Raw genomic sequence first — 23,473 nt, forward strand, 5'->3', positions numbered from 1 at the left:
ATGTTTGCTATTAGGAACAAAAGAGAGAACATATTGCACAACCAGATCCCTTACACTATTCTTTCTTGCAAAAATGTAAACCAGATGAGTGGATGGCCTCTGCATTCCTTTGATCCTCATTTGTAGAAGGACTGACTACAATTAGATATTTCTCTTGTACAAAACCCTGAAGTTCCATAATGTGGTGAAGATGTGTCTACCTGAATCCTAAGTGTTCTTTCAGGACAGCATTCACACACTTTCATTTTGTTAGGAAATGAACTGATGGGTCTAAACATAAAATGAAAAAAAGTGGAATACAGTAATTTTAGTAATTTGTTCCTACTCATGACCTTAATTATTATAATCACGTTCCCCATGTTCTTGATAACTTTGGATAAAACATTAATTTTTCTGTCTAGAGATATTCTGTACAGTTTTAACATTATTAAATACAATCTTTTCCTTCCTTCCTCATATGAAACTGATCAATAGTCAGATACCTAATGGGACTTGGCAAACATGAATTAATTAATCTGCAGTATACGTTCATTGATTAGGTAAGTTGCATATCAACACAATTAAAGTTCATCTTTTTTTTTTTTCCCCACTAGAATAGGATTCTGCTGCTTCTTAAAAATGCACAACAAGGTTGAAAAATTGCTAGAAGGAGGCATCAAGCATAAATACTGTACCTTGCTGACAATGTGGTTAGGGTACAATTAATCACAATGAAATTTTTAATACATAAAAAGCAGAAATTCTTCTTCTTTTGAGATTGGTGGGTTTTTTTAATGACTAAAAGTGACTAATATTTTGATGTTGTATCTGAATAAAACTCATGCTTCCAGCAAAAAAAGTTCTACCAAAAAACCAATCAAGTCTGAAAACTCCAACAAAAGTTTTAGTCACATTTATAGGATGTGAATCAGAACACCCTTTTCCAAGATGCTTTTTGTCTTTGTTATTTATTAAGTTTGGTCAAGAAAGGTCAATATATACACATTAATTTGATAACTATGGCAGGACCACAGCTTTTCCAGGGTCCTTCTTAATGAAAGGTAAATATATCACCATAAGACAATTTAGCACTCTTTCAATTAACATTATATCATTTAAATTGTTCTGCATTTTCTTGGAGCCTAAGACTTAAAACTCCTGACTTCCATAGATCTCTGTCAATAATAACTGCTTGGCCTGACTAGTAGTTCTCTGCTCTCCGTCCAAGGTACTTGTAGGCAAAAATTATCTAGATACTAAGTTTATGAACAATTTCAGGGTTAGGAATCTCAGTGAATTAAAAAAAAAAGAAAAAAAGAAAAAAGAAAAAAGAAAAAAAAAAAAAGTAACCCTGTTCTATGTTTCATATCTAGCCCCTGATGCCATGAAATTATGTGGTTTACTACAGTAAGAACATGGATCATGTGAATGTATTCACTGTTTGATATTAAGGACTGGAAAGGCCAAACACTGTGTATCTGCAGGTCAGAAGTTTTCCCATCTTTAATCTATACTCCCTCAACTGGATACATTTATTCTTCTGATCTTATCACTTTCAGATTCAAATGACTGAATTAGACCTAGACACTTTTAATTCCCATATGCTATTTTAATTAAAATTGATCAGCTGGTTGAATACATTTTATTCATTTAAGGTTACAGAGAAATAAAAAAAAAGAGTTATCTAAGAACAAGAAGTATTGTGGAAAATAACAAAGAATGGTAACACCAGATAGTATTTTATTTGTTTAAAGTAATTGGTTATAAGTGGATTACATATTTTTGAAAACAAGCCTTAACTACCCACGAAATTGTTGAGTATTCCTCTACAGTATTGTTGCAGATTTTACTACAGTAACTCCAGCAGTGACCTTCAATTGATCCACAGCCTTTCACTTCAGCTGTTTCTGACTCCCTGCTCTTGGCACATGAATTTGTTCCCATGATTAACTTCTTACTTTGTTCCTCACCTCTGTGTTTTCCTAAGCATTTCAGTTCTGCAGCTTTATAATCTTTGTTCTGACCTTGTTCTGACTTATCAAAATAGACTGGAGCCTGTAAGCATGATGGTTAATGCATAGCATAACTGCTAATTATTGCCTAGCCAAGCCTCTTGAAATGGGGACATCGTTGCTATATCCTGCCATTGCCCTAGGATTATCCTAAATGCTGTACATGACTGACAAAATCTGCATCAGACTGACATTTATACCTTGTTCTACCATAAGAAACTGCATTAACTGTACAATTATGAGGGCTGTTCCAAAAGTAACACCTCCTATTTTATTGTGTTGGCCCAAGATGTCAGAGGCGAATGTTGGAGGAATGGCAGTAGAGGTTGAACCTTTCATGCAATATTCTGTCTCGTTTTGTTGCTGTGGGTCAGATGGCAGCAGTAAGGCAGTCTAACAAAATGGCATCCAACATGAATGTGTGTATGAAGCAAACACACGGAAGTGAATTCCTCCATGCAGTAAAAAAAGGCACCTACTGACATTCATTGACACTGAATATTCATGGAGACAAAGCAGTAGATGACAGCACAGTGAGATGGTGCGTTTCAGCAGTGATATTCCCCCCATATCAATATGATATGATTTCATATCATAAGAAAGACAAGCCTCATTATGAATAGCCATGCAGATTTTCATGACTGCAGCATGAAGGCTCTTCTTCATCACTAGTGAACATGCATACATGAAAAAACATAGTTAGTGGTGGTGACTATGTTGAAAAATAGGAGGCATTATTTTGGAGTGACTTACATAATTAGTGATAATTGTTACAGGTTTCTAATCTCAGATGAAGAATCAGAGCACAGCGTCAGTCACTTAATGCTGTAAAATTAGGTTTTCCTAACACAGTAAATATTGTAGAATCACTGGAATTATTCAGCATTATTTTTTATTTATTTGAAAGGTACATGTAGAATCATTTGTTGTTTAGACATTTAGACTTTTAAGGATACAGCTGCCTTTAGAGATTTTCTACTTTCTTACTAAAATGCAAGTATCTTGTTGGACAATCATGGCTGTACATAAAACTTTTTAAAAATGTTTTAAAACAAATGTAAGGCTTCCTTTGCCTACAATGAGTTCTTAGGTGGCAGACATTTTCAACTTCAGCATGCAATGCCCTGTCTTCTTATTATTACTAAAAAGTCTTCTTCTATATAAAAATGAGGAGTTAAATTATGCTGTCAGCCTCACTGATGGAAGTCTAGTAGCATCAGTACGATGGCACCAGAAGAATCTGGCACTACTTCTATTCTCTGGATTCAACAGCCCTAGGAGCATGCAGCTCTTTTTAAGATGACGATGGTTTTCTCTGTCATGTTCAATAATTCAGATGTTTTGAACTTAACTAAACAGCATGTAGGGAATTTACTGTAGATGCTTATAGTACTGGAAAGAACCCTCTGGCACAAAAGTTTGCTTTGCTGGCCATTTTATTAGCAGTCAGTAATTTGGAGGACAATTTCTGTTGGTATTTTACTTTGTCAGCTGCTCATGGAACTAATGTGTATTTGTTTACTGGGTCAACAAAGTAGATAACTTTTTACTGCCTTCCTCTTTCTACTTCATGACAGTGGAAACTTCCAGTCAGGACAAAGATAAAGCAAAATTCAATTTTTGGTACTGGAAATCCCCAAGACTGTACTTTCCCCATCTTTACAACAGCAATACAAATAAAAGTTATAGTATTTTGTAAGTACATTTGTAAACAGTTGTATAGATTGATCTTTCCAATCCATTCTCAGCTGTTTCCATCAACATCTGATGTTTAAAACTCTTTTATATCCTCAGTCTCCAATAATTTTTCAGAAGGTACTATAAACTTGTACTCTTTCTAGATTATTTATTTGACACTGTGAGAGATGTAAAGGTTCATCCAACAATACAGAAGTTAGAGTACTGTGTTGGTACATAATAGAAGGGAAGTCCATTACCTTTGAGAACTTGCAATTGTATTTGAAATTGATCTTCCAACTGTTTCCTTAAGTTCAAGCCAGCCTAGATTTGTCTGGGCAATCACTTCTTGCAATACAACTTCATACCTGAAAAAGCATATACTGGGAGATACAGCACTGAAGCTGGGGACAGATTACTCAGTTAGACTTTTACTATCCAATTAGTGATAGCATGTCAGAATCTCATTTGCCAGACAGACTCCTGTTGTGCTGACAACTTGTTCTTACAAAAAACAAACTGAAGATGATGGGTAGACTGGGACAGGTGAACTACTAACCCAATTGCATGTGCAATAGCTTTCACTAGAATTAAGAACACATACTCTACCTAGCAAGCTAACACTTTTTGAGAGCTTGCAATTCCTATGGTAAGCGATTGTCTATATGACAGACTTCTTTTCCTGTGTTTCAAGTTGATAAATCAAATGACACCCAAAACTTGATATCTATGCCTAAATTTAAAATTCATTAACACTTGCTGAATATTTATGGAGATCAAACAGTGGATATTTAGCACAGTGAGGTGATGCCCCTTATTATCGTGGATGTTTAATGTTTGAATAAATTAAAAAAAATACATTTAATATAGCTTGTGAAAGAAAAATCCATCATGAGATGTTGAATACAAAGGCAAATAATCTGTTTCAAGAAGACTTAGAAACCTAAATTGCTGGAATGTTTTGGGAAAGTATCTCTGCAGGTTTACTTTTTTTCTTTTACTTGTCTTTAGGTTTCTGCTATTGACCTGTTTGTGATATGGTGGCAAACAGACTGATGCAATAGAGAATGTGTGCTAGTCTCCTTCAAAGCTGAGCTCTGAGCTAGATCCACTATATAAATGCCCATGGCCTGAAAGCAGCACTGCTTCTTTCACATAGCATACATATTTGATCTAACAAGATACATATCTCTGATTACAAAGCCCTGGTAGACATAGTCACTGTGACCACGAGAAGTACTCTGTTCCGAGCAAGGAAGTGAAGGTATCTTTGCATGATGCCTTCCAGTCCTGCTGGATGTGCAGTTCCCACTGGGTAAGTTCCCACGTGCACAGATCTGCCCCATGTGGTCTCCTGAAAATATTTTTGTGTGATAAAAGCAGAGCAAGGGTAGAAGAGTGTTGTGTCTGGTTATGCTATCTCAAACTACATGGACTGCTCCAAAAGTAGTGCCTCCTGTGTTATTTTGTTGGGCCACGACATCAAAGGCAGATGTTAGTGGTATTGCAGTAGAGGCTGAGCCTTCCCACCAGCACAGGAGAATCCAGGATTAAAGAAAAAACTTACTAACTGGCTGTAAACCAGATTGTTTAAATCCCAAAACACTAGAAGTCAATTTATTAATTTCCCTTATGAGCAAGTCTATGCCCATGATTCCTTGAAAAGAGCTGCTAGGATCAAAATGACCACATATGGATTCCTTACTCTTTAAAACACTCCTACTCTTTTACTTGATAAGAATTTTGAATCGTTTTCACAAAGAGCAGAAGGCATTTTATGCATGGATATTTTGCTATGGTAACTCCCCCTTTGACATTCTAATGTGTAAAGTGATACTGCTCTGAGTTAGTTTTCACAAATCTCATCTTTATTAAAATGCTGAGGATGTAGCAGTGAGAAATCATAGTGCTAATGTGATGATAGACCTCCTCACCCACTTCTGTTACTTCTCACCTCCAGCTCATGTTGAGCACTTCAGTCTCTGCAATATCAGATTAATCACAAACAGTAATTTGTTCTATTTCTCACATTTTTCTTGTGTGCTGTGTGTCATAACAGCCATGGCTCTTACTGTTCTCAGATAATATTTACTATATCATGTTCAACTTTCTTAATCCAGCACAGGGAGCTTTGAGAATCTTACTAGGAGAAATAGACCATAGTAATTAAGTCCTTGGCTATAGACAGCTTATTTTTTAGCAATAACATTTTTTGCAACAATCCTTAAGCTTCTTAGTTGACAGTGCTAGCTTTGGTGAGAAGACAAATCAGTTCTATGCCCATATTAGCTTCTCTATGTTGCTACTCCCATGTAATGGAGTAGGTGAGAACTGAAGCATAGTCACAAGGATGATCATGCTGTGTGTCTAAGACACTGGAAAAAATCCTTTTAATTAAATTGTTAGCTTTTATTCAAGTTTCTAGTATGTGGTACCCATAACATTTCCTTTCACAAGCTGCGTGGCCTACCTCTACATGCAAAACTTTATCTTATTGTATATCGACTGATCACAGATACCATCAAAACATTAGATTACTGCATTCCATGCTTGTCCCTCCGTCTACCCAAACTTTATTATTAAAACATGAATTTTTGTTTGTCTTTAAAATATCATGATTTTCTTTATATAGGCTAGAAAATATATATAATAATCAATGTTCACACAATGACCTAATGATACAAGAAAACTGTTTAGCAAAGTAACAATCCCAAACAAAGATTTCTGGCTTCTACATCTTTTCTTAAAATACCAGGTTACATGGAAAACTATTTCACTAAAACATAATAATAATTGAAAGTACCATTTTTTTTTTCTTCTCTCTTTTGTATATTTCCAGAACATGACAAGAGAGCTTCCATGTCTACAGTATTTAACTCTCCAGGATCACTGCTATTCCTTCTCATCTCTGAAATCACTGTTTGTGCAGGGGGAACATACCAAATTCATCCACTTATGTAGAAACTGATTAATCTCACTTCTTTCCTATTCTGACAAACAATCTAATTCTCATAAGTAAACTTCAGTACAAGCATGACACAGTTATGTAAAATGTGTTCTTCTTGGAAATTATTACTATGAAGTTACTTTATGTGATAGCAACTACACGGGATAGGAGCAACCATTTTCCTGATTCTGTATCAGTATTCTGACTGACATGAAAAAATCCTAAATCACTGATCAAAATCTATTCCCTAGTTGAGGTAAAGATATTTAAACCACATTTCTTACCCACAAGTTAATGAGTAAATAGTTAATGCAATACTGCTGAATAAGGATAGAAATAGTATAGGACACAGCTTGCATGTCAGAGAAGGTTAGAAGTTTTAAAGTGTAAATCACAAAATGTCTTATTCTCCTCAAAATAATGTTTTGATGTGAACCCTGTTACTGCTGAATGGAAAGAAAGCAATTAGTCTTGAAAATCAAAAGAGATGTTATGATGCAGGGAAAAATATTACTTGTTTGGTCTTGTTTTCAATTTTCGAAACTATTGCCTTAGGAAAGGAAAATGGAGAGAGGATATTGCAGAGTTTCATGCCACTGGAGGGGAACATGACCATATCGTTTCTTATACAGATATTTTGGAGTGAATACACTGGATCTCTCCAGAATTCAGAAGCTAAGCGTCCTGATCTTTTTACTATTAGTTTCACATTACATCACCTGAAAATTTCTCACAAACAAGATAACTAGAATAACTGAAAACCCTAATTTGGATCTATGTACCAATTGGTCTTTAGAAAAAGTAAGCACTTGTAAGAAATATAGTGTGTCATCTATCACCTGACACAGGGGTCATGAGCTCAACCTTCATGAGCTCATCCAAGTAGAATAGAGAAAGAAAGGAAGAGAGGCTCTTCTTTGTCTATATTTGATTTTATTCAGTGTTTCTATACTGCAGAAGGAGTGGTAGTAAAGCTCCACTAAAGTGGAATTGCTCTACACAGAGAGAGGAGTTTACACCCAGTGGAGTTGCAGAGATATAAAATGTGAACATAAGAGGAATCAGGTCTGGTCTCATTCACTTACTGTAAATGTGCTATTCCCAAAGCACTGGGAATTAGATGCAAGTATTGGATGGAATGTAATGTATCCCACTCTAAAAGGTGGCCGAGATAGCCTGAAAAAACATTGACACAGTACACTGAGTCTTTGTATAAATATTTGCTGAAGACTCAGAAGTCAGCCAGAGAGGGAGATTGGAAGACTCATATTTTCCAGTGCAGTCAAAGAGAGGTTCAGGATTTTAGTTCTGAACAATTCTCACCTCCCCAGTAAATTATACTGTAGAAGATGGATATTCTCTAAATACTGGGGAGGGGGGGAAATGTAGCATAAATCTAATTTTATTTTCAGGCTACCTATAGTCAGATAAGTTTGTTTTCCACTGTGCTCTCTTAAATTGCTTTTTATGTGAGCATACAAAGTGAGATTGGGATAGTGATACTGGGAGTAGGCTAGTAAGTTGAACTGGACCTTCACTAGCTTCCACTGGAGCCATTTTAAGAATCTTAACAGCTATTGTAGACTGCCTTTGTAAACCAAATAATGTCCCAGTTAATACCTGCTAGCACTCTGTTTTCGGGATTTTTTTTCAATCCTTTGTAATTCACAGAATGGAAAAAAAAAAAAAAAATCATTACTTAAGGATATCTTCACTCAACAAAAAAGATTAAGAAAGAGATAGTGGTTTCCTATATCTATGGATCTATAAAGAGATACAGATTGCTTTCAGAGCTGTTGTTTACTTAAAAATGTTGTAATGATCCAAAGAAGTACACTTTGATTATTTCGTAGTACAAGCAAGCTCCCATATTATGTTGCGATGATTCAGCATATCTGATAAGATCAATGCCAATATGTCTACAGTAAAGAAGGTAAAGGTGGCACATTCTTTGCTAAGAGATTAGTATTCATTCTGCAGACTGTATTCTAAATGGAAAATATAATGTCATTTAAGATTTAGTACCTGTTGTGGTATCATAACAGATGCTTCAAAAATCTATTAAAAAGAATTATAGTACTGTTTTTGTCTAATAGAAAAAACATCAGTCACTTTATCACTACAAATTAACAAATTATTTCATAGAAGGTTTCATTAAAATACCTTAAGTCAACTTTCACACTTCTCCAACTACTCTTGTCTTGAAAGTTTTCATCTCATAACTTACACCCACAGATTATTTGGATTAATGCATTAATGTCATTGGTGACAGGTTTCTTTGATTGCTCTTCAGACATAAGAAGATTTTGCACGTGGGTTCTTGTTCTAAAAGAGCTGCTCCTCCCATAGCACCTCCTTTGAAGTCCACATATATAGTTATTCCATCACTCAGCTGCAGAGAACCCACAAAAAGGAAAAGGGCTTTACATGCAATCGTCAGTGTTAAAAAGTTCAAGTAAGTTTTCATGGATTTGACAGTTGTCAGTCTGGTCACTTGTTTATTTAAGAGTTCATTCTGTATCTAGGTTACATGTGTATCTAACACACTGGTTATCCATTGATATTTTTCTAGATGTTTTTTCATTTTGCCTTCACTGAGATTCTGTACGTCCTTGTACATGTCTGTGATTGACAGAATTCCCAGTGATCTCCTAGCACAAAGCTACCTTCATGCTGATGCTGTTAATCTACATGCCCAGCAGCAACTTTGGTCTTATTGGAAGATGAAGATGTGAAGACTCTCCATCTTGAATTCCAGTGCTTCCTTGGCAACATTAATATGAATTTTGTTCTTTAATATATAGCTTACTGCACTGAATAGCCCATGTTCTGGAGCTAGCTTATGCTCAGCTACTGTCAAATATGAACAAAAATTAACACCTTGTGATTTCAGCAGGGACAGAGTTTTCTTTGTAGAGGCTTCTACAATGCAAGGTTTTGGATTTTTGTTGAAAATAGTGGCATTAACACACAGATGTTTTAGTTGTTGCAGAGCTGCGCTGCATGGAGTCAAGGATGTTTCAGATTCGCATGCTGTCCTGCTGATGGGAAGTAGTGAATGAATTCGTTGTTTGGCTTTGCTTGCAGATTCCAGATTCATCTTTTTCCTTACCCAGTGAACTGTCCTTATCTAAATCCAGAGTTCTCACATTTTTATCTTCCCAATTCTCTACACCATTCCAAATGAGAAGAATGAGCAAGAAACCATGTGCTTCATAGCTGCCTACCAGGGTTAAACCACAGTTGCACAGCTGGTTTTATTTCACTAAAATTTCCTTTTTTTTTTTTTTTTTTTTTTTTTTTACTCTGAATTAAAAGATTTAACACAGAAGAGTCAAAGTACATTGCATACTTTGGACAAATGAGGACCAAGTAACAAGAAGTAGCAGGAAAAGACAAATATTAAAACTGAAATTCAAGTTCTATCTTCTGATCTCCAAGCAAAAAAGAGCATCACAGTCATTTATACTCTCATTAAAGCTTAGTCCAATTCTCAACACTTTAATGACTCAAGTCCCACTGTCTAAAAACCTAGTAGAAACAAGGATGTATTATGCTTCTCAACTAGAAAAAAAATGACCTAGTTTCACTTTGGTTAAAGATTCTTTTTAAAACTTCTTGCATTTGGATATCTCCTTTTGACAAAGATGTATGAATAATTATTAATACTACACTTGGAAAAATAAATTATTTTTTCTCTCATTTTACTTATTTGAGGAATTTCAGACTTCCCTGTTGAACCCCAAACAAACACTCTGCCAGGCTTTTTCAAACTTTCAAAGGTTTGATGACAAAATGATGAACCCTCCTATCCATGATGCTGTGGAAAATCTTTCAAAATTTATCTCCTGCTTGCTATCCCTCACAGTCTGCCTGGTGTTGATGACAAAGTTATGCAATTGCAGTATAGTTAACCTGTAAGTTTCTGTTAGCTCTGAGATTTGTATAATGAAACTTTTAAGGCTGGGAAATCCCTTCCTTCCTTCAAGGAAGACCTTCACACCAGAGGAGAAACACACAGACAACCAAAATGAATACCCATTAACTCCCATGTAGAATTTGCTGTTCCCATTTCTCCTTACTCTGTGCCACGCTTCAATTGCAACATAAAAAGAGCATCCATTTACATCATTGCAAGAGAAGACTGGTGTCTATCTTCTCCTTCATTAGCACTTGTGGCTATCAGTCTTGAGTTGTGCATTCAGGTTTCCTACCCAAAGTGCAGAAGAAATCATAGCTGTCATAGAATCCTCTAGGTTGGATAAGACTTTCAGCATCACCACATCCAAGCATCAACCTGATCTACCAAGTCCTGTCATTAAACCATTTCCCTTGGTGTCACTTACACACATCTTAAATACTCCTAGGGATAGGGACTTGTAATAAATTGTGAATCTGGGTGAAAAGCTGCACAGAGAAGCCAGGAGTAAAATGCAGAGGACAACAAAGGCGTTAGAAGCCTAACTGAACGACCTAAACAGGCTCTCCATGGAATACATTGACATTTTTCAATGCCAGAATAAATTGTCACAGAATTATTTTCTCTTCTCACATTTCCCCTTTGTGAAAGAGTTATTTGGCTTCGTCACATTGCAATGACAGAAATTCTTCTTGATGAACCTCAGTATTGACATTATAGACATAGCTGGAATTGCTTTAGTGCCAAGGGCTTCTAGCAATAACAGATCTGCAGACCTGTGGGTGCTCAAATTTTACAAAGATTCCCCAGAGGGTTCAGTCTTTTCAAGTCACAGTGAAACTAATCTACTTGCCCTTCTCAAGCTGTTGCTGGCTTTTGTTTAGTTTTAACTCATTCTCATTTGTGTCCAAAGGAAGGAGTAACACTCAAAAAGAACACCCACAATCTGTCAGACAACTTGAATTCCATTTAGGACAAATATGTATATATCAAGGAAAACTGAAAGACTCTGTTACCTTTTGAATGTGGGAAGGATTTTGCTTTGTGTTAAAGTACTAAAGGAATAAAAATCAAAGAGCTGTGGACCTTCATAGTCATCTACTCAAAGGGTAGAACACATATATGTCATTGCTCTCATATTTAGAACGGTTTCTTCACGAGGAAATATTAAGAGATGGAAAATAAACATTATTTTAACTGACAGATTGATCTTCTCAATAGCTATAATTAATCACAGTTACTGCTATAAAGTCACTGAGAGCTCTCTCTTAAGGAGGTTATATGGTAATGAAACAAAGTTATTCTCCCTCATGTTTCTTTCATAAATCATCAGCAAATATATATGTATATGAGTTGTCTTCCAACTGAGCTTTTCAGGAGTTAATAAGCCATTTAAAACTATTTAAAGCTGGGGAAGCAAAAAAACATTTATGGCCTTTGAACTCTGCAAGGACATTTTCTCTTTGAGCAATTTATTCTTTGCTTAAAGGTGGTTCAGAGTCATATGCAGAGAACAACATTTCACTACTGAATGCTGTTTTAGGCATGAGTAGAATCCAAGAAATCATATCATCTGAATCTGAATTATGTTATGTTTTAGCAATAGATGCATTATGATACTATAGAAAAGTACTGGCAGAGGGCAGTATGGTTCATTAATAGAGATATTTTACCAATTGATTTGCCAGCACAGACCCAATGACACAACAAAGTTTTTATTTAGCGTAAAATAGCTCAGATGTGGCAAAGTTTTTCTAATATTGATACCTGTATTTCATCTGACCTCTGGTCTGAAGGGCTGTTTGGAAAATTCTTACCATTATGTTATATCCGCATTAAAAACAATGGGTAAAACAACTAAAGCTTCTCATTTGTTTTTAAAGTATGGCCCATATTCAAAACACTAAAGAGTAAGTTATTTTTCCAAATACTCATCAATTATCTTAAACACAGCCACACCTCACTCATCAGTATGACCCCAGGAAGCCATTACAAGTGGAAAAAGACAACAATCTTTGTAGTGTTCAGGATCTGGGCAGCAAAGGTGAAGGTCTTATAGAGACACAACATGTAGCTACCTTTGCTCTTCTTCTATTTTGTTATGTGGTCACATGCAGTCTTGACACTGCAGAGTACTCTCTTTTTTCCAGAACTCTTAAACTTAGTAAATGCACTTCTAAAATTAATTTATGCCTGCTTTATAGGAGCTTAACTGCCAGGTAAAGGAGTAGATGCAGTGTTAAATAATTGACTGAATAGAGCTCCCTGAGATACTTCTCTAATCTCTGCCAGTGTTGCACAACTGTAGTTGACTTCTACAATCATAAGCAAAGATTCTTCTGAGTTATTGGTTGTTCCTGGTGATTATATATCAGTAGTTCTGAAGTGTTGTTTAAAGAATACTTGTTCTTATACAGCAAATGTGTACTCAGGATTAATCTCTGAGCAGTAGTACAAGTTTTAATCATTTATTGCTCAAATTTCAAAGTAAACACAGCCATATCTTTCTTTCCCTTTAAAAACTTTTCCTATCTAGTTTTTCAACTGATGCATAAAAATCATAGGTTGCTATTTGCTGACAAGGCAATGCTACATTTTCAATCTAAATGACAAAGGTCAATGTTATGTTTGTCACATTCAGGTAAAATGTGCTGTATTTTTTTTTTTTTTTTTCTGCTGTCAAGAAAAGAGTGTGGGATCATCTTTTTGTGTATGTGAGTGCTGAAAATTACTACTTTGTATACAGAGAGAATAATTCTTGATGTTCCAAGAGACAGGATACAGAATTACTGGTAACTTCCACTTGCCCTGGCAGCATGCAAAGTAAAACAGAGTATATATATTTGTTTAAAGTACCTGAAAATAACTTCAGAAATTCCAAGTTGTGTTTTCTTTGTTTCTCTCCCAAGATCTGACAAGGCCAGCATATCATGGCTTTGCAAATTGTTTTCTAGTAAAGTATACATATATCCATATATATAGATGGATAGATATCGTTGAGGCAGTGAAAGAAAAAATATTGCAAATTTAGAACTACACCCATAATTGAAGTAGAAGTACTTCTGAGAGATTACTGTTGACAGATCACAGAGTGATTTTACATCAAATAAACAAAGTTGTCAAAGGGCAGGTAGAGAACCTGTGGGTGGTAGCATCAAATATTAGTTTTTAACAAGATTAGATTCACACTGGTAGAGTGGAAAATCCTGTTCTGACAGTCCTAGGCACAAATGCACTGGCCAGATGATAGCTATACCCTGTTCATCACCATTTGCATTCCTGGAATAGTCATAAGATCCAAGAGAGCTTGCACAAACTTATTATCCAGATCACAGCTGCATCTACAAACAGGCTGATCTAAAACCTAACAGTTGCAAAATGTGTCTCTACAAAGTTCCAAACTGAAAACTCGGAACGTGACTGCACTCTTGGAGAGTAAAGAATGATTAAAGCTTTCCCATATAGAGCACACAGGGACAATCACATTCCCGCTTTGGTGTCTGCAATGTTCAGAAAGAGGGAACAGCTGGAATCACCAGAAGTCATTCAGGCTGGATGGGGCTTTGGCCACCTGATGGAGCTGTAGGTGTCCCTGTTCATTTCAGAGGAGTTGGACTAGATGGTCTTTAACTGTCCCTTCAGAATAAAATGATCATAGTAGTCCAAATAGCAACTGAACATGGGGCTCCTAAGCTTCCAATACAATGAAGCTTTGTTATCATCTGTTTCCTTGGCACTACGTACACTGGAAGCCTCTGATGCCCAGATTTTCCAGGGACATTCCACCTGGCAAACTCTCTTAAGAGCTACAAACTGAGTCTCTTTTCCAGGACAGCCTGCTCTCAGGGCTGAACCTGTTTGCAAACCCTAAATCACATCCAGTAAGCAATCTATCTCTAATCTAGATCAGTTTGAACTGGAATTACGTATAAAAATTCATCTAGAATAATACAACCTAATTGATGTACTCAACTGCTGTTTTCTGAAAAAGATTTCTTCCATTTGAGTATTTTCATTCCTTTCAGCTTTTCAGAGTGTTTGCAATCACATCAGTATTACTGAATTTTATCAAGCTCTTAACTCCCAAGTTAATCTCATACGAAAGTCTCTGCTTTCTTTCCACTTTCTCCTATCACTCAGCCCACAGGCCTTAAATTAGTGCTTATACAGGGACATGGCTTATGGTGAAGAAGCTCTTTACTATGGTTATAGTGACAGTTGCAAGAAAATGTTTATGTCCACCACGGGAGATTCTGGGAAATAATTGATGATTTGCCATCAATCAAACCAACTTACTTACATGGTTATAGAAAGTTGAAGTCAGTAGCAGCCAGAGATAAAAGTGTTTCATGGTCTTTTACACATGTCTGACAGCTGAATTTTACCGCTCACAGATGCTAAATTATACAGGATTTGTCTATTTACTTATTTATGTATTTTCTAGCATTTAACTCAGCTGCACAAGTTTTAAAGATAGTAGTTCAAAGGTTTAATTCTCTATTATCCTGAATTGTGGGTATTCTTAAGTGAAGAAAGTGTTGTATTCTGATCTAGAAGCTATTTGTAATTACCTTCCACTGTTGTGAATACAAATTAAAAGCCTCTTTTTTGATGTTTACAGCCTGTTGGTTATAGATTAGAGATATAAAAAAGTCATTCACCTTAACAAAGAAACTCAGAGCACTTTTAGTGACAAGAAAAGAAAACACTCATGCAGCTTATAAGACTAACAATAGATGCTTATCTTCCTTGTGCGATTAGCTAAGAAAACATTTCCAGTCAGATAATATGAATAGATGAAGGGACAAGTCTATCATTCTGTGTTTAATTGTCCATGGCATAATGTAATAAGTTTATATTCCAAGGAAAGCTTTGGAATGAGTTCATTGAATATATTTCAGAGTTCTGAAATTATTATTGATTCAAGGATGTTTGTACTGAATTGTAATCTGCAAAGAACACTTCACATTAGAATTTGCAGAACATTATCAATACTACACTTTAATGCTACCTTACTATAATTATAAAGATATATCACATTTGCAGTCAGATGATTTTTTTACATTCTCTTTCTCAGTTATGCAGACATGCATAAATACCTTTGTTCCTTTTCATTCTTTTAGAAGTGGACCTTTATTTTGCTTCAGAGATTTTGTGAAAGACGTTGCTGTGACTTAATTCATTGTATCTTGATGTCACTTAAATTTGTTTGGGTTTGGTTTCACAGGGGAGTATTAGAGCAGGCACTAGCATTTAAATCCAGAAAAGTAATTGTGATGTCTGTTTCCTAGATAGGGCATTAACTTGGATTCTCCAGGGTACCTTTCCTAACAATATAACTCTGCCACTGGAACCACAGCAAGATATTCAGGACTGAGAGTAGTCACCACGATCACTTTAGTTATTCAGAATACTTGTTGCTTTTCCACATCTTTTCTTCTAAGCTGTTTCAAGGACCTCCCCACTTTCTCTTTTCTCCAGCCCTCCCTCTGGGAATCTTCATCATTTGTCTCAAGAAATGCTTTTTAGTAATTGCAGTGTATTTTAGCACTACCCATGCTATGTTTTAGATTGATCCCATCAACTGAATTCACATAGGCAATCAAGCAGTTATCTGGTGGCAACAACTTTTTAATCACTCATGACCTGGACTGCATTCAATCTCTTTATTTTGTGACACTTCAGAACTTGTTACTGACATCCTGAAGAACAAGACTAGTTCAAACTGTTGTGTGTATGACTGTAAAGGCAACCTCTTTTTTTTCCTACGGCTACAATTGCCACATTTTCCAGAGGTTATCTCTGGAGCTGATCAGAAGTATGTTTTTTAATAGAAATTTCTTCGAGGAAATGTTTTGAATAAGAGAATTTTATACTTAAATGGTTAACAACTACTGAAAGTTTTATGAAGATACTATTTTAATCAAATATTATTAAAAACTAATAGGCTGAAGAGTGTGTCTAAGATGGTTGAATGTTTTCCAGTGAATTGATCAAAACACATTAGTTTAACTTAAAAGCATTGTTTATAACACAAATGGATCTGTTAGCACTACATTTCAGTCTTTCAGAAACAATAATTAAAGAGATATGTAATATTTTCCATAATTCCTATTCAATTCTTAAAATGTTGTGGAATCTTTCTACAGAAAGAACTTTTTGAGATTAAATAGAAAAACAAAACAAAACCAAAACTGCTTAACTTCTCCCCAAAGGAAATTCAATTAGGGATCATCTTGTTTAAGCTCTTTGCAAATAGAATTGCCACGCTATTTTTTTTTGATGTCTACACATCAACATGCTCTTCCCAGCTGCCAAAAGATTCCGTGTCAGATAATGTTTTTAAGAAGTCATTTTGTTGACTTTTCACTTATACTTCTTTTAAGCCAGGACAACGTTCACAGTAAATCAGTGATTGTTCTCTTCCGCATCTTGATATTTCCCTGTTTCAAAATAGTGTAAATAACTTTACTGTGCTGAACTAAATGGCATATCCACTATTACAAGGACGTTGCATAAAAACTATTCTTTGCTGAATATACGAATACATGTTATGACTAATGCAAAGTCTGTCATGTTGGATTTATTTGTAATTTGATGAGGAATTTACCTTTAGTAAACTGTTGACAGAACTCCAGCCATAACATCCACTAACATCTTTTCTCTATTAACACTTCATTCTATAAATAAAACAGATAAATGTTTTAGATTATGTTTCTCCAATTATGACTTCTATGGGCAACTGTAGGTAGCCCAATTTGAACTTGTCTTCCAAAAATTTAGTCTTAGAACACTTAGAACAATATTAGAAAAATCTAATATTATTTTCTTGTCTGATCCCAAATTGCCCTCAATAAATCAATACCTTTTTGATGAGTCTCCAGGCTAAGATAACCACATCGGAGTTTCAGAACAGAGGAGAAAAAGGCAAAGTGAACAAAATGCATGGTCTTTCAACTAAAACTCTAACGGTTAATGTTTTTATGTATATACATAAAAAACTAAGAAACAACTTATGTAAGGAAAAAAAAAGTCATACTTACCTCAGCGCAAATGTAAATGTGCTTTTTTAATGACTTTTACTCCTAAAATATCTATGTGTTATCTAGAGACAGCAAAGCATGTTTGCAGTTAAAATATAATCTATTCAGACAAGGACAAATGTTACCAAGTGATTTACAGGTCCAAAGCTAAGCACTGGTCTAATGTGTGAACTACCCTTACTCAATTCTTTCTGTAAGGAGCTTATCATCAGTTCATAGCCTACACCATACTTAAATGAAAGAGTTGTTGATGAACATATGTTGAAAAATCATTGCAAATTGTTCACACGTGATTAATTCCACAGAAGAGAAATGGCCTTAATCTACTGCAACCATTTATCACTCCATTTTCCCCATAGGTAGTGGCAAATCATCCTACTAGGGATTGCTAATACAAATGGTGAATATGAAATTCTCCATTCCAGGTATTGACAAAGTTTTAGAACAGATGCTTCAGCCGTTAGGGTACACAGGGGAAATTAAAATTGTTCAATAGTCCTCAACTTCATATTTTTACCAATGATAGTGAAAATGTGTTGGAGTGTAATTTAATCATCTGGGGAAACTCAGTGCAAGAAGCAGATTTTATCTCTCTAGAGCTTCCTGCTCCCATATGTAATCATATTCCATTAACATATACACTACTGTGGAAGATCATTATGGTCCTAAGTCACCAAGTGGTTTAATCCACTGAGTGTATCTCAGGAATCCTAACTAGGAAACCTTCAAATTGATAGTCCCATTGAAGGAACTGAAATTAACACAGGGTTGTAGATATAATGAACATAGGCATTGTTAAAGATTAGGTAGTATAAAGGATTTAGCCTTTCAGATTAACAATTAATCTCCATGGTCATTCGTATTAAGTAGGACAGGCAAGTTAAAAGGTTTTGTAGCTATTTACATATGCTACACTTCACAGAATATATATATATATATATTTAAACAGAAATACTATTAATACAAAGTTAAAAGTTATAATACCTAACCCACTCATAAGTGGTAATAAGATGTATATACACAACATTTGATTGTGTCAATGTCACAGATGGAATATAGAAGCTTCACTTGTAAGAGAGAAGCAGTAATATGTTTACTGATATAATGTAATGATTTAACACAGACTAATCATAAGTAAAACAATAAGATTCTAGATGATATGGTACACTTGATTATTTACTGCATGGAGAATAGGGTTAAACACGTCCCATTTGCTTTCTAAAGTCCTTCTCAGAGGCATCTGAGTGCAGCTGAATCTACTCCTAGTCCCACACCTTGTAAACAGTTTATGTCTAAGGGATTATTCATGCACAACCAATCTAAAAAATGATTTCCACAAAACAGACAAAGCTTAAGCAAACTACTACTAGCTTACTGAGTATCTGCAATGACAGAGCATCTTTTGACATCAAGTTGTAACGGGCACAACCTCAAGGGGCAATGCTGTCATAAAGCCAGGTACTATGCAAATGTACTCCAGGGTCTCTTGGGCTGCTCACTGTTTATGAGGTAAGATGTAGTCATAGGTTCCCTACCTGTTCAGTTGGCCCTCAGCTGTTGAACCAGGTGTCTGCTATCGGTTCTTTCAGCACTCATTTAGAGACACTATTATGGTCATTGTCTGACTTGGCAATAGCTTGATTGTTATCAGTCCCCTGCTTGTTATCTGCCTGATCAAGGTCTTGGGCGTAACTTTCAGGCTGAAGGAAGAAGCACATCATCACAGTCAGCAACAACAGACATACCGAACTTCACTGCTCCTTCAATGCAACACAGGTTAAGGACTGAATGGCATGCCAAATTCCACAGATGTAGTAAGTAACCATATCATGTAAGAACAAAAATTTCAGTTGAGCAAAACTTTCAGGGAGCAAAAAGTGAACTTCGGAAATATCCAAAAGCTGCCTTTAGCACCTATCTCTGATGTTCCATATGCTCATGGGACAGAGTAAAGATGAAATATTTGCCTTCCTCTGAATATCCATTTTTAATGAGAAAGAAGAGGTAACATTTAAATGACACAAAATGCTTCGCTGAATCTTGTCTGAAGGAGACTGAAAACACCTTTAGAAAGCGGTGACTTAATTTGCATCAAACGTCTGCCCAAGCTCTAGTAGCCTTTCAGCAGTGGAGGAGGTGAGAAACGGCTTCCTATTTTATGTGCTGCCGAGAACTAAGCTGTTAAATTAGCTCCCACAAAGACATAGTTCGCTACTTTGTGCAGCTCAAAACACTTGTTTATTTCTAGACTCTGCTTTATTCAGCTGCTCATTATTCAAGTCAGAACTTATTTTTTCTTCTTCATGTATAAAAAACTTTTACCTGTCCTTTCACATACTCCCAAACATTCTCAGGAGGTGATACAGATTTTTTTCTTTTCTTTTTTAAAGAATAAATCAGTTCCTCGAAAAGCATGTTTTTGAGGAGCAAATTTAACAAGCCACAAAGCTGCATCTCAGAGGGCCTGAGTTTTACAACAATACTTCCAATTAGTTTAATTATATCCTACCAAAATACAGAGTTCTTCAGTAAGGCTTCTTGCAAACTTTCTTGCTTAATGATGCTTTGCAGTAACTAGTGTACCCATCTTAACATACTTGTTGCATAAGAAGGCAAAATCCCTTGCAGCACTGAGAGCATGCAAAACATTAAAAACATTCATTAACTACTTTAAAAGATAACCAATTCCATATGTTTATTGGGAGTACATCAATAAAATGATCATTATGATTATTCCCCCCCCCACACACAGGATAAATCTGGAGTTATTTTGTAGAGGAAAGATGAACACTCCTGGTTGTTTTTTGTTTGTTTGTTGTTTGTTTCAAATTGTTTATTCAAACTTTATTTTTTTGGAAGATCTTGTCTGAGTCATGGCATGATTCAGTAAATCTAAAACACAGCAAATTATCCTTCAAGTGAAAAAATTTTCCCTCTTAACAGTTTGCTTCAAATGGAAAGTCCATCGTGATCCGGAATTCCTTGAAGCCAGGGGATTTCATTTGCATATACCTGTTTGCTTTTATACTCTGCAGGAAATAAAGCTGAAAAGGAAAGCTACAAAACAAAGTAGCAACTTGCAAAACCAATCATACCAACTTACACATCACCTTTTTAAGTCAGAAAAAGAACTTGTAGTCTATCTTTCTGCTTATGTCTCTTTGGATGAATTCCTTACATGAGCCTAGAATCCATAGCATGCCACAGCTGAAACCTAATGTAATTTGGGGCATTGAGAGATTCTTGTTGCTGCAGGAAATCGATCATATAGATCTCCATGCCTTTCTCCTGGTCCAAGAGACCTTTCAGGAAGAAAAGCATTAACTTTTCTCATTCCCAGCTGCTTCCCTTTGGAAAGGCTCAGAAACAGCTACACCAAGCTCAAGGTCTTGTATAACTTGTGAATTAGAGCAATTTAGCACTGGGATCAGCACATCAGCAGCTGGAGTTACTGAAGTGATTTGAAAATTGTTGCTGGAGCCCATGCCTGGGTCACTTGTAAGGCAGCCTTGTCATACGATGTGTATCATAACAGGATGGGGTAATATTTTCTCTCCAAAAGATGTTTTCTTCATGAACCTAGAACCATTATCCAAGTGTTTCTTTCTTATCAGTCATTTCTGTTTAATGTATCTTCTATGAAGAAAGGTTGATGAAGTTGGGCTTGTTTAGCTTTGATAAGAGAAGACTCTGGAGAGACCTCATTGTGGCCTACCAGTACTTGCAGGGAGCTTACAAGCAGGGATGAATCTGACTTTATATGTAGGCTGATATTAACAGGACAAGGGGGGATTTAGGTTAGTTGTTAGGAAGATAATTTTTAAACAAGGAGTGATGAGGCACTGGCACAGACGGCCCAGAGAAGCTGAGGCACTTCATCACCGGAGTTCCTCAAGATGAGGTTGAATGGGGCCCTAGGCAGCCTGATCTACAGAGTGGCAGCCAGCCCATGGCAGGAAGGTTGGAACAAGGCGATCTTTAAGGTCTCCTCCAACTGAAGCCATTCTATGATCTTAAGCAGAATGAGTAGAATTAGGGAATGACTTGCTTTGTTCCTAGTGTATGAGAAGACAGACTGCTGCTGTGTGATGGTCAGCATCTGTGCACATCACCTTTCATGTATCCTAAATATTTCATAATCAAACATCAATTTGCTTTGCACAATGAAGGGAGGCTAGGGATTCAGAACTATGAATTCCTCTCTCTTCACTTACTGTAAAAGAATCATAGGATCATAGCGTCACTTGGGTTTGAAGAGGCCTCCAAGATCATCTAGTTCCAACCCCCAAAGTACCCAGGTGCTTACTTGTTGCTAGACTTTGGCTCCAGTGCAAATGTTTTCTATCGCTGCACAGATTCACAAACAGAATGAAGACCAGAGTTACTGATGATGTGAGAACAAGATTTCAGTCAGTTTAACCACCTATAATATTTTATTTTCTCCTGTAGTAAATGTAAATTAGTAAAGTTAATACATTCCTAACTTACTTGCTGAACAATTATTCACTAGGATTTTTATTATTTCCATTTTTTTTATATTTTTCTGACAGTTTTTACCTTGTCAGAACAGTGACTCTGATAAAGACTGAGACTCTAGCTAAGAAGAATTTAGGAAAAAAAAAAGTAGCACAGTGGCACCATGTGATGGATAGTTTGGTGATAGAATCACTGACCAAAAAACCTTTAAGAGTCATCTAGTCCAACCACACGCCTAATAGCAATATTGCACCACTAAATCATGTCCCTGTGTGCCACATTTCCACATTTTTTAACACCTCCAGGGGCTATGACTACACTACTTCCCTGGGTAGCCTATTTAAATGCCTCACCATTCTTTGGGAGAAGAAATTTTTCCTAATGTCTAACTCAGACCACCCATGGCACAACTTGAAGCCATCACTGCTCATCCTATTGCTGTTGCCTGGGGAAAGAGGCTGACCCTCACCTCACCACAATCTCCTTTCAGGTAGCTGCAGAGCAATAAAGCCACCCCTGACCCTTCTAAACCTACATCCTGCCCTGCCAAAAGAAGTCCAGTTCATTCTCTTTCCAGCACAATAGGATATTTTTCACAACAACTATACTTATGTTGCACTATTGAATACTGTTGCCAAGGGAATAACTTCTTATCCTGCTAATGAAGCTTTGTTTAAAATGCAGTGACCTGCAGAGATTATAGTGTCATGGTTAAGGTCCTGTCCTTGTGGATAGGAGACAAATTCTTCTCTAGTGAGCTGCCTTATCTGATGCTCAGGTGAGGTACCTGACCTCCAGATTAGCTTATTAGGATCTGCCTTTGTCTATATGAATATTTATTTCACTGTTCTCAATGGAAAAAATTTCAGCTTATCTCCAGTTATAATATCCAGCTTGATGAACACATTCCTTGGTACGCAGACACAAGCTCTTTCTGTAAAAACAGGGCAGCTTGGATGATTTTCCTGACATCTCAAGGGAATATTGTAACACAAGGAGGCATGCACTAAGAGCAGTTTTTTGCAGGTACTCTCATAGACAGTAAAAAAAGGCCTAAGTAAATACCTGGAGAAGAAAATCTGAGAATGATTAAAAAAAAAAAAAAAAAAAAAGGAGCAAAATTGCTTCTTAGATACTGAGGTGGCCAATCTTTCCTCTCAGTTTGCATTTTCCTCCTGGCTAGTTTATATAAATCACTGCTTCAGTAATTCTATTATTACTATTTAATAAGAGCTCCTTGTCTCAGGGGAATAACTCTGCTCTCCCGAAGGGGACCCAGGGGGACTAAATCAAGGCTAGGGATTGACTAGAATGCTGGGTAGCCATTGCTGTGCTGAGCAGTTAGCAAAGTGAATACTTCTGAAAGTGAGGCTCTAATTGGAGCTGACAATGTTTATTTCCTAGAAAGAAAATTCAGATG

General features: G+C 36.2%; 1 long non-coding RNA gene across 1 annotated transcript in view; it reads right to left on the reverse strand.

The window, feature by feature from the left end:
• LOC121110647 overlaps positions 1–19,055 on the reverse strand; it is a 52,293-nt gene extending 33,238 nt beyond the window's left edge. The window contains exons 1-2 of the long non-coding RNA XR_005859960.2: positions 18,953–19,055; positions 17,145–17,214 (exon numbers count right to left, since the gene is read on the reverse strand). This is a non-coding gene — a long non-coding RNA (uncharacterized LOC121110647). The remainder of the gene's footprint in view (positions 1–17,144; positions 17,215–18,952) is intronic.
• Positions 19,056–23,473: the final 4,418 nt, after the last annotated feature.

Source organism: Gallus gallus, chromosome 4 (assembly GCF_016699485.2).
Source record: "Gallus gallus isolate bGalGal1 chromosome 4, bGalGal1.mat.broiler.GRCg7b, whole genome shotgun sequence".
NCBI classification, from domain to species: domain Eukaryota; kingdom Metazoa; phylum Chordata; class Aves; order Galliformes; family Phasianidae; genus Gallus; species Gallus gallus.